The 13,066-nt window shown below is 35.0% G+C and overlaps 1 protein-coding gene across 1 annotated transcript in view; it reads left to right on the plus strand.

Moving 5' to 3' along the window:
* Nucleotides 1–13,066, plus strand: part of LOC121399983 (chemokine-like protein TAFA-2) — a 204,145-nt gene that overhangs the window by 53,613 nt on the left and 137,466 nt on the right. The gene's annotated exons all lie outside the window — the stretch shown is intronic.

A 13,066-nucleotide genomic window follows, 5' to 3' on the forward strand; every position in this document is an offset into this window, starting at 1 on the left:
CCCTTCAATTTAACCAATTTCTTGTTTAAAGGAAAGTGACCTAGGTCTCTTAGATGGGTTGACACTGGATGTCTTCTAGGAGATTTGTTGTCAAAACAGCTCAGTTTAGAATATTTATATACAGTAACATACAATAGTTCAAAAGACTGCAGCTGTATCGCTGTGGTGCTCTATCCAGAAACCTTTTCATTTGCAAACGTGCTTAAATTAAAGTGCTTTTATTCTGATCTCAAACACAACGTTTCTGAGGCACGACCTCCTTTATCAAGTGTTCTCAAACGTGTAATTCAATCCACAGGTATATAGGGATGAGGTGCTCCGCCCTTCTAATTAAGTGACATCATAAAGTGCATTTACATAATGACTATATTATATAATACAATGTATTATTGCTTTAAAACATCTCAATATATTAATAATACCTGAATAGTGACAAACAGTGCATCGTGTGTCTCAATGTGATATATCATAAAAATGTCCAAATCAATGTCCATGTATTTCGTAGACATTCTTTATATCTGTGAAATAATAAACGTGATAAAATAAATACAATGTCTTGACTTAAAATTATAATATGTCACCATTGAATCAATTTTGGGTAAGACCTCACTCTTATCCAAAACATACCGAAAACATTAGAAGAAACAAGAATAACTCAAATCCTCGTTCAATCCCACAGGGGCCATGGAGTTTAATTTGTCAATCCACATGACCTCTTTCTGTAATAGCATCCGATCAAAGTCTCCACCTCTAGTAGGTTCACTAACAACCTGCAGCACCATCCATCTTAGCTGGTTGCTATTATGCCCATGTAGCAAAAAATGTCTGCTCACCGGGGTGACATACTTCTCTTTTTCCAAATCACAATTACTAATCACTCTTTTTTGTTCTCCAATTCTGGTTCTGACTTCCCGTTTAGTTTTACCTACATATGCTTTGCCACAAGGACATTTTAGCAGATAAATTACACCATTGGTGGTGCATGTGGCAAAATGGTGTAGCTTAATCGCATAACCGTTTGAGGGATGGTTGACACAATCACCCTCAATGATACTGTTGCAACACCCACACGACAGATATGGGAATGTACCCGCTCTTGGAGTCCCAAAAAATGTTGGTTGTCTCGCTGTGGGTTGTAACAAATCAGCTTTAGTAAGCATATCCCCAATATTAAGTGTTATAAGAGCATAAAAGTATTTCCGAAAAGTTTTTTCCAAATTCATTATCTTTTTGTACTATCTCCCAATGTTTATGGATAATTATTTTAATATGTTTAGAATTGGCATTCAATGTAGAAGTGAATGGTACTCTATTAATGTTTCTGTTAGGTGCTTTATTCACCAATAACTCCTCACGTTTCAGTGACATAACCTTACTTTTCTGCGATTCGACCACTGCTCTATTATTGCCCCTTTGGATAAAGCATTCTGCCATTTCGTCTAGTCTAACTCTGCATGTATCCTCATCAGAGACAATTCTTCTCACCCTTAATAATTGGCTGTAAGGTAATCCTTTTTTCATATTATCATGGTGAAAACTGCTGTGTAATAACAAATTATTCTTATCTGTAGGTTTTCTATAAATGTCTGATTTTAAAACCTGACCCTGTTTGATCACCGTTCAAATGTCTGATTTTAAAACCTGACCCTGTTTGATTTATATACAGATATAGGATCTATTATCCAGAATTCTCAGGACCTTGGATATTCTGGATATTGGGATTGTTCCGTAATATGGATCTCCATACTTTTTGGTAAAAATAATTTAAACATTAAATAACCACCCAAAAGGATTGTTTTGCTATCGATATGGATAAATGCAGCTTAGTTTGGATCAAGGAGAAGGCACTGTTTAATTTTTACAGAGAAAGATGAAATAAAAATTAGAATTATTTGCTTAAAATTGAGTCTATTATAGGTGGCCTTCCTGTAATTCTGAGCTTTCTGAATACAGGGTTTCTGGATAACAAATCCTATACCTGTATTGCAGTTCATTTTATATTAACATTGATAAATAGTAGCATAGAGGTGAAATTGTTGATTAGAAAGAAGTTTGGAAACATATTTTTTGCATTTCAATCTCCTTGTCATCCAAATTGTTATTCTTACAAAATACTGTTTCCATGTTAGTATAAAAAAAAATCACCTGGCCATAGGATAGTCTATGGGGCAGATTTATCAAGGGTCGAATTTTGAAATTAAAAAAAACTCGAAATTCGACCATCGAATAGGGTAGTCTGACATTCAAAGTCGAAGGATTTTTAAGATCATACGATCGTACTTCGAATCGTACAATCGTAGGATTCGATGGTCGAAGTACCCAAAAATAACTTTGAAATTCAAAGTTTTATAATTTGAATATTCACTTCGACCTTTGATAAATCTGCCCCTATATGTCATAAAAGCTTATCTCAGGATATCTATAAACTTTAAAGACTATTCCAATAAGTGATCAGCACACCAAGCCAAACTTGCATTCATATTTAAATATGTACACTATTTATTTGAATTCCTGCTGGTTGGACCAAAAATCATATAAACTGCAGTACTGAACATTAACTCAAATACTTTAATACATATATATTACTGCAAGAAAGGAGATACATAGTAGGCAAAACATAGTCATCCCATATGTAGCTGGAGTGTTGGATATACTCAGGAGGATTTTCAACAAATACCACGTCCCTGTGTTTTTCAAACCTAGCAACACACTGAGACAAAAACTGATACAACCAAAGGATCCAACTCCTAAAGAAAAACAAAGCAATGTGGTATACGCAGTCTAGTGTAGTGAGTGCACTTATCTATACCTTGGGGAGATAAAACAACTGCTCGCCAAGTGAATGGCTCAGCATAGGAGGGCGAACTCTACAGGGCAAGATTCGGCTGTCTTTCTACATCTAAAAGATAAGGGACACTCCTTTGAAGATAGCAAAGTCCAAATCTTGGATAGAGAAGATTGCTGGTTTGAAAGAGGTTTGAAAGAGGTTTGAAAGAGGTGTGAAAGAGGCGATTCATGTCAAGGTTGAGAATTCATCCCTGAACAGAGGCAGGGGCCATCACACCACCTGTTTGCTACATACAATGCTGTTCTAACATCTGTACCCCGGCGGTTTCAGAACACTTCACACATCCATTCATGCAACTCTCACAAGTAACACCTGTTTTTAGGAGTTGCATGACACATTAGTAATCCTATCATAGTAACTACACAGAATCAAAACCTCTGTGAATTTCAGATGTCATCTCTCTGAAGAGTTACAATGGGCCATTGTGATTGGATTAGTGGAAGAGTCCATATGCTGAGAACTTCCAATACCAGTCAGTTGAACTGAATAAACTGCTCATATGAGTAGTGAAATGTCTTCAATAATTACTCAGCAAGTCCAGTTGTTTTTTAATTACTTATATTAGATATACCATGACCTGGATGAATGAAAATCTTCATAGTCAGTGAGAAAAAGTTATCTCATGGTTTATCACATGAAACCTGTCAAGGTCACAAAGAAGTCAATGGCAGAGGTCCCTTGAAACATTTGAAGATGTTTTTAGTCTTCATGATTTTCAAGACTTTTTTGGTGGTTTGCACTCGAAAACTCGATCAATCCGAAGTTTTTTTTGCTGATAACTCCATTCATTTGAGTAAGTATTCCCCCTGATTGCATTCAATCAATTTTTTTTTTCAGGTTTATTTATAAATAAGCAAACATTTATTCGAGATAGAAAAAAACCTCACAAACTCGACCTTTGATAAATAACCCCCTTAAAGTATGCCAAAATTATTATTATTTTTTTAACAAGTAAGTTTGACTCTATAGCAATATAAAAACAGGACTGTCATAAAATAAACTGCTGGTTGTTGACATACCTTATCCTTAAGGATGCTGAAGAAAATTGGCAAATATTTAATATCCTATACAAGGTCTTTCAAAGAAAGCTCTTGGAAATGAAAATCAATACATGGGATTTGCTTCAATTCTTCCAGGATTAGTTAAATCGGTCAGAATCTAGTTGTTGATTGGTTAATCCACGCTCAGCAGTTCACTGTGTTTTAGTAGGCTTGGGATGTAGCTCATAGGTTTATTTGCCATGACAGCATGTTCTCCTTCACATGATTTTATCACCTTTCATTTTTAAGGCTACTGGAGTTTTTTTTAGGGCATGTACGATTTATAGATTATTTTACAGATAAACTAAATTTGTTGCTATTATGAATTATTATGGTGCTTTGGTGCTCCATCATAATTGGTTATTATATTTCATGCATTTCACCTTGTGTATTTAAATTAAATTCTTGTTTTCTAAAACATATATATATATATATATTATTTGTAAATCCCTATAAATAATGTTAGTCTCACGAAGAAACAACTCCATGTAGGGTTGTACTGGCATGTTTTCAGTTGATAATCATTGTCCTAGTTCTACTTATGGCATCTTACATTGTTGTCAATGGCATGTGATTTGATTGATGCCAAGCACCACAAGCCAGGCTGTTACTGCCAAGTGGCAGAATCTCTGCATTCTTGAACAGTGCTGCCTGAAATAGGTTGTGCTATTTATAACTATCATCAAAATGGATGTAACTGGACATTAAAGACAATGGGCTCCATCTTATCAGTTCATAATTTATGTGCTTACACCATCAGAATAATATAATTAATGCAGAACGACCACTAAAACGGCATAATGCTGCAAACATCATATCACTCATGTCATTATGTATGTATAATGAGAACTAAAATAGATTTAATTTGATGATACCATGTACCAAATGTATTATCCAATAAATAACTTCACTGCAATCTAAAGAAACCTTGGAGATATTTAACTAAAATAGATCTCATACCTCAAGCTATTTTTTTTATTTATATCTGAGCACTGCAAGTACAGTATCAAATGTACTGGGTTATGAACAGGGTACTGAACACCATTAAAAGGGAGGAGCTGCTTTAGTGCTGAACCACTGTGGTATATAGTAGAAAAATATCTGTGTATGGTCTCTCATGATATTTAGGGGGTTATTTATCAAAGGTTGAGTTGATTTTCATCAGAAACATTCGAGTTTTCAAGGGTAATTCAAAAGTCAAAATGTTTTGGGTTATAAAAAAAAAACTCAACAAATTTTTCAAAATTTATTGTACCCCAAAGCTGGAAATAGCTGAAATCCGAAAATACTCCAGCTAAAACCTGTCAAGGTCATGTAGAAGTCAATGGCAGAGCTCCCTTGAACCATTTAACGAAGTTAATAGCCTTCATGATGTTCAACATTTTTCGCTTGGAAAGTTGATTAATTCAAGCATTTAATCCAAAAACTCGATCAATTTGAGTACAGGTATAAGATCCCTCACCCGGAAACCCGAAATCCAGAAAGCTCCGATTTACGGAATGGCTGTCTCCCATAGACTCCATTTTATCCAAATAATACAAATTTTTAAAAATGATATCCTTTTTCTCTGTAATAATAAAACAGTAGCTTGTACTTGATCCCAACTAAGATATAATTAATCCTTATTGGAAGCAAAACCAGCCTATTGGGTTTATTTAATGTTTAAATGAATTTCTAGTAGACTTAAGGCATGAGGACCCAAATTACGGAAAGATCCGTTATCCGGAAAACCCCAGGTCCGGAGCATTCTGGATAGCAGGTCCCATACCTGTATTCACTACACTGATTCATGTTTTTACATTCAAGTTTTTTCATAAATTTAAAACCTTTCGAGTTGTGAGTTACAGTAATTCGAGGTATAGAAAATCCTCACAAACCTCTAAAACTCAACCTTTGATAAATGACCCCCTCACTGTAAAAGTGATTTGTTAACTTTAACAAGATGACTTACATTTTGATATATTTTTCTGCACAATTCATTCATTTTGTATTTTGAGTCAATTAAAACATTTGGTGGAAGCACTGGTACCTCCTAAGTCTCTTGGAATGTGAAATGGGTATATGAAATGGGAAACTGATGCCACGTCTGTGCAAGTAAATGAGCAAATATTAGCTTTAAGACAAATATACTATGCAGACTTGGTCTGGATTATGCTGTCCAATTACTTGTGTAGATCTGGGCTCTGATTTTATATGTACGAGTATACCCATACATATTAAAAATGAGAAAGTATTCAAAAACCTTGTTGGAACACATTATGGTCATCATATTTTACTGTAACTTTAGCAGATTAAAACAAGCAATACAAGTATTGAGATTGTTATAGGGATGCACCGAATCCAGGATTTGGTTTGAGATTTGGCCAGGATTCAGCCTTTTTCAGCAGGACTCGGATTCAGCCAAATCCTTCTGTCCGGATCCGTATCCTACTTTGCTACTTAGGGGCCGATTCACCAAGGGTCGAATATCGAGGGTTAATTAACCTCGATATTCGACTGGGAATTAAAATCCTTCCACTTCGAATATCGAAGTCGAAGGATTTTAGCACAAATAGTTTGATCGTTCGATCGAAGGAATAATCCTTCGATCGAACGATTAAATCCTTCGAATCGAACGATTCGAAGGATTTTAATCCATCGATCGAAGGATTATCCTTCCACCAAAAAAACTTAGGCAAGCCAATGGGGACCTTCCCCATAGGCTAACATTGAGTTCGGTAGGTTTTAGATGGCGAACTAGGGGGTCGAAATTTTTTCTTAAAGAGACAGTACTTCGACTATCGAATAGTCAAACGATTTTTAGTTCGAATCCTTCAATTCGAAGTCGAAGTCGTAGTCGATGGTCGATGTAGCCCAAAAAACACTTCAAAATTCTAAGTTTTTTTACTTTGAATCCTTCACTCGAAGTTAGTGAATCGGCCCCTTATGGTCGGGGAGGGAAATTGTGTGACTTTTTGTCACAAAACAAGGAAGTAAAAAAATGTTTTCCCATCCCTAATTTGCATTTGCAAATTAGGATTCGGATTCAGGACTGTATTCTGCTCGAATCTTTCATGAAGTATTCAGGGGTTTGGCCAAAAACCAAAAAAGAGGATTCGATGCATCCCTAATTGTTACTGCTCAAAACAGATATATTTAATATTTTAAAGGGGTGGTTCACCTTTAAGTTAACTTTTAGTATGTTATAGAATAGCCATTTCTAAGCAACTTTTCAATTGGCCTTCATTATTCATTTTTTATAGTTTTTGAATTAATTGCCTTCTTCAGACAGCTTTCAAATGGGGGTCATTGACCCCATCTAAAAACAAATGTTCTGTAAGACTACACATTTAGGGGCTTATTATTAACCCTCACTTTTTTCTGGTTGAGTTTTTAAAGGGGAAAAACTTAGAGGAAAAAAAAAACATAGAATTTTTAGAAATGTATGATTCCCTAAAGCTGCTAAAAATCTGAATCAGAAAATACCCCAGCTAAAACCTGTCAAAGTCATGTAGAGTCAATGTCAGATGTCCCATTTACAATTTGAAGGTGTTTCTTGACATTGTGATCTGCACTAGTTTTTTTACGATAATACAAAAAGGTTAACGGCCAACAACTTGAAAAAGTTGTACAATTGCATCGCCAAATTCAAAAAGATGATTCAAATTGTTACCCGATTTTGTCGAGACTTTTCCCCCAGCAACTTTTTCGACCTGATTTTTTGATCAATTTGTTAAATTCGTGGAAGGGAGTTAGATCGACTTTGTTTTAAAAAAAGAATAGGAAAAATGTAGTCTTAGTAAGTATCCCCTTTCTTTTATTGCTACTTTTTCTTATTCATCTTACTGTTCAGGTTAACCAATCTTTCTATTCTATTATTCATATTCCAGTCTCCTATTCAAATCAGTGCAAGGTTGTTAGGTTAAGTTAGAACCTAGCAACCATATTGCTGAAATTGCACACTGGAGAGCTGCTAAATAAAACATTAAATAACTCAAAAACCACAAATAATAAAAAAAATGTAATTCAATTGCAAATTATCTCAGAATATCACTCTAAGTAAGTAAGTAAAAGTTTATTTATATAGCACTTTTCGAAGCACAGCTACAAAGTGTTTTACAGACAAAAATAAGTAAAATAAACATCTAATAAACAATAACTCATCATTTCATCCCCAAAAATCAATAACAGTGACACTATATTACATCTGATTTCACTCACACTACTTAAAAGCCAAAGTATAAAAATAAGTCTCTACTCTACTCTCTACTCATACTCATTCTCTATTTTCACACTAAGGGGCCGATTCATGAAGCTCGAGTGAAGGATTCGAAGTAAAAAAACTTCGAATTTCGAAGTGTTTTTTGGGCTACTTCGACTATCGAATGGGCTACTTCGACCTTCGACTACAATTCGAACTAAAAATCGTTCGACTATTCGACCATTCGATAGTCGAAGTACTGTCTCTTTAAAAAAAACTTCGACCCCCGAGTTCGGCAGCTAAAAGCTACCGAACTCAATGTTAGCCTATGGGGAAGGTCACCATAGGCTTGCCTAAGTTTTTTTGATCGAAGGATATTCCTTCGATCGTTGGCTTAAAATCCTTTGAATCGTTCGATTCGAAGGATTTAATCGGTCGATCGAAGGAATAATCCTTCGATCGTTCGATCGTAGGATTTGCGCTAAATCCTTCGACTTCGATATTCGAAGTCGAAGGATTTTAGTTCCTAGTCGAATATCGAGGGTTAATTAACCCTCGATATTCGACCCTTCATACATCTGCCCCTAAAAGTTAACTCATGGGTGAACATCCCTTTAAAGCAAATTCAATGTAAAAATCTAATTTTAAACATAAAATAATGGCCTAAGGATACACAGGTGGTACACATACCACTAGCAAGCACTAGGATGGCACCATTACAGTTGGAACAGAAATCCCTGAAGTCAGGACCCAGTACTATTTTTTTTACTATATTCTATTTATAATTTCACGATTTTTTTATAAAATTTAATTCTATACATATACAATTTTATGTCTGATAGAGATATGCCTGTTTTTACTGGAACAGAAGCACAGTGAAAACCTAAATGCTTTTTAAAAAAAAAATCTGTGCATGGAAGAGTTAATTGCTCAACCAGGGATGTACAGTGTTACAAGGAAATCTCACAGTCTACGCCTTTTTCACATCTACTAGAAATAGCACAATATTAGAGGAAACTAGAATTTGCATTTAGATGGAGTCATCAAAAACTCTGACAGGAAAGCTTGAATGTTTTTTGTCCTATAGATTATCCTTAGATCAGGCAAAGAAGGGTTAACAAAATCCTAGATAAAGAGAATCAGAATTTCCTTTCACTGTAGAGTAGACAGAGCAGTGTACATGGAAATTACTTTTTGCTGTAGTTGTTCATAAAATGTATTTATCTGATGCATAATTTGTAAAGGGTAAGTAAACCAGGCTAACAGATTGTTGTTTGTGCATACATAAATTCTGTTTACAATGCTGCCAGTAGCACAGTGGAAGATAGTCCATTGGCATAATGTAATTCTATTCAGAAACATTCTTTTAATAAAAGCAAACTTTATGCATAATTGTTTCCTGTAAACAGTTTCTTGGTTGTGAGAGGTTAGCTGTTGTTGACTGCAACAATTTAGCTCTGATTAAGAATTCACAGCAGGTTTTCTGCTGCAGATGAGAAACTGTAAAGAACAATAGTACATTTTTTACACCTACACAGTTATGCTCCAACGTATATTTTATTATCTTTTTTGTTTTTAAACTAGGGTCATATTTAGCAGAGAGAAAATAGGAGCAGTTGTCTCATTATGCATATACAGTATTATATTAACACTGTTTTCTGAGCTACATTGTCTTTAATTATAATTTGTAGATGCCCATTGCATTTAAAATCAGAGAACTCATCAACTAATCAATGACTAGGGCATACTTAACAAATTTCTCAAGTTTCTGGTTATGTTTTATCCATTCAATCCTCTATTAGGCATGTGTTTTAATCTGTTTGTATATTGTTAGGCTGTGTGTCTTGAATCTTCATTTCAGTAAGTTTGTTCTACTAAATGGATTTTACAGAATATCGAAGAATATAGAAATATTACAATTAGAATTTAGAATATTATAAGGGTAATTTAGAAGAATTCCAAGTCAACTGTGGCTGCGCAGGGAGTTGTGCCCACCACAAGTGCAATCAACCCAGGGTCAGACTGGAGCATTGGGGGCCCTTCTAGCAGTCACGGTGGGGATCCCCTTTCCGACTTCCAAACATCCCTTGCGCATCCCTCCCCTGCGACCATCGCCCACATTGCGGTACATCATCTTGCGGCCCGTTCGTGGGTCTACACCAGTCCCATCGGGTTTTTTCCCGGTGTCCCGCTGGTCCAGTCTGACCCTTGCCCAACATATCAAATTGAACGCAATTACATGTTAACATGTGTTAAAACATCAAAACGTGTGAATCATTTTGCGATTGTCTGCTCCATCTATTGATGCAACCCACTGTTGTAACCCTGGAATTACCAGCAAGTTCAGGTTTACATTACCTCCAAGGTTCCCCAGCATCAATAGGGTCACCTCAGTATGAATAAGCAGAAGAGGCTGAAGGTGTTTATCACAATTATATGGAAGTGCACAGAACATGTTTGGATGCAAGTACTTTAAGGGGCAGATTTAATAAGGGTCAAAGTGAATTTTCAAAGTTCGAATTGGCTACTTCGACTTTCGACTACGACTTCGACTTCGAATCAAACTAAAATGGTTTGACTATTCGACCATTCGATAGTCGAAGTACTGTCTCTTTAAAAAAAAACTTCAACACCCTAGTTCGCCACCTAAAAGCTTCCGAAGTCAATGTTAGCCTATGGGCTAACGATATTTGACCTTAAGTAAATTTGCCCTCTTGTGTAATACACTACACTCCATGTCTAATCACCGAACTGTGGTATAGGTTGTTGTTTTTGGTTCTATATAATGTTCTTCTGGTGCCTTCATGAGATTGGAACATAAAAAAACAGCATTAGACATGATCTTAGAAACAATTGAAAGTTCAAGCACAATTCTGACTGAAATGCACATGGGGATACCAAGTTTCAGAAGAGAGCACCACTACAGATTTGATGGGTGTTAGAGCTCAGGTATAGAGAGGCAGTAAATTATTTTATCCAAATGATATTAGCAAAAACATCAAACTGCTAAAATACATTTGAATGACCCAGTGTGCTTATTATTAAATCTACCAACAGTAAAAGCTGGGGAAATTTTTATACAGATTTTTTACAGTCACCATTGGATTCAGGGATTTCTGCGCCAACTGCAATGGTGCCATCCTAGTACTTGCTAGTGAGATGTGTACCACCTGTGTATCCTTGGGTCATTGTTTCATGTTTAAAATTGGCTTTTTACATTGACGGTGCCTTAAGTTCACCCATGAGTTAACTTTTAGTATTAAAATAGAGAATGAGTATCGGTAGTGATATTCTGAGATAATTTACAATTTTTTATTATTTGTGTTTTTTAATTATTTATTTTTTTTATTCAGCAACCAGTTTACAATTTCAGCAATATGGTTCCTAGTGTCCAATTTACCCTAGTAACCATGCATTGATTTGAATAAGAGACTGGAATATGAATAGGAGAGGGCCGGAATAGAAAGATGAGTAGCAAAAAGTAGCAATTTGTAGCCTTAGAAAGCATTTGTTGTAGATGGGTCCAGTGACCCCTTTGTTGAACCCTGGAAAAAGTCAGAAGAAAAAGGCAAATAATTAAAAAAAAACTATAAAAATAAATAATGAAAACCAATGGCAAAGTTGCTTAGAATTGGCCATTCTACAACATACTAAGAGTTAACGTAACAGTGAACCACCCCTTTGAGATGACTTATTGTAGATGTGACAGTGTCACTTTAATAATAAAGAAAAATAAAAATGTTTTGGCTGTAGCATTCCACAAAGCTTGTGCTGTTGCTGAGGTGCAGATGGAAAGTGGGCCACTAAACTGTTAAAACTGATCTCGCCGCTATAACAACTGGCTCATAAAGTCACTCAACGCATTATACTGTATTTTTCATTTAGTATGTGTAATATTTACATGAGAACTGAAAGGTCTTTGGACAATATAAAATGCTAAGACTCCTTAAAAAGCACAAATATATGAAGCTGAAATCCATCACCTTTAGGGACAATGTGTCCAACATTTGCATCCAACATATCTCTCTTTATCATAGGTGTCAGTGCCTGTCAGCTCATCTCCTAAGAACAGGCGCTTTCTCAATCACCATCTTTTTTACTGCATGCATTGGATGACTGGGCTTTAAGAATTGCAGTGCCATAGGGGATTTATCATAATTAAGGTTGTATTCTTTAGCTTTTTCAGTAGCCTATTTGATGTAATTTTTTTTGTTTTTTTCAAACCTTTTCTAACAAGGCGCAATGGTTTTTAAAAACTAAGAGAAAAATAAAGGTTTTAATAAGATGCACAAATGTCCTATAACATGTTTATTATAATGTATTACCGTATATGAACCAAATAGTTTCATTGCAAATACCTAACAGCAGTTACAATTTATTGCCTTTTCTTAAGTGTAAACTAATGTAGGTGAAATCTATTTTTTAACTGGCCTGCCATATAAAATTGCATTTGATTGCATTGTTACTTTATTATGAAATATGCCTGTGAGGCTGAAATAATGAAGTCAAATTAGGCAATTTTTTTATGTTTGCTTTCACATTCTGGCACACATCAACCTGTAATGTATATATATTTCAACCTTTTTTGAAAAGAAATGCTTTCACATTCTGGCACAAATCAATCTGTAATGTATATCATGTTTGGAATAGAAATAATTTTTGGTGATCATCTGACCATGAACCTAACAATATATAAAACTCTGAAATATACTGAATAAAGAAGAAAATTAGAAAGACACTTATAATGGAAAAGTGGTTAAGCATCGGGTATTCTTGTCTGTTCAGAAACAAATAGAGCCTAGTTTATTCTTTCAAAATGGCAGTTTAAGAACTTATATTATATATATAAATATATATAAATATTGGCAAGCTGTGACATTATACAATTACAATATACTATTAATTCACCAAAATAATATGCAGTGATTATAGGCTGTTTATTTGTACATTTCTGTAATATTTCAATGGTTTTAAAGTTATTTGCAAATGTAATTGCTA

The sequence above is a fragment of the Xenopus laevis genome, chromosome 2L (assembly GCF_017654675.1).
Source record: "Xenopus laevis strain J_2021 chromosome 2L, Xenopus_laevis_v10.1, whole genome shotgun sequence".
Classification (NCBI taxonomy): domain Eukaryota; kingdom Metazoa; phylum Chordata; class Amphibia; order Anura; family Pipidae; genus Xenopus; species Xenopus laevis.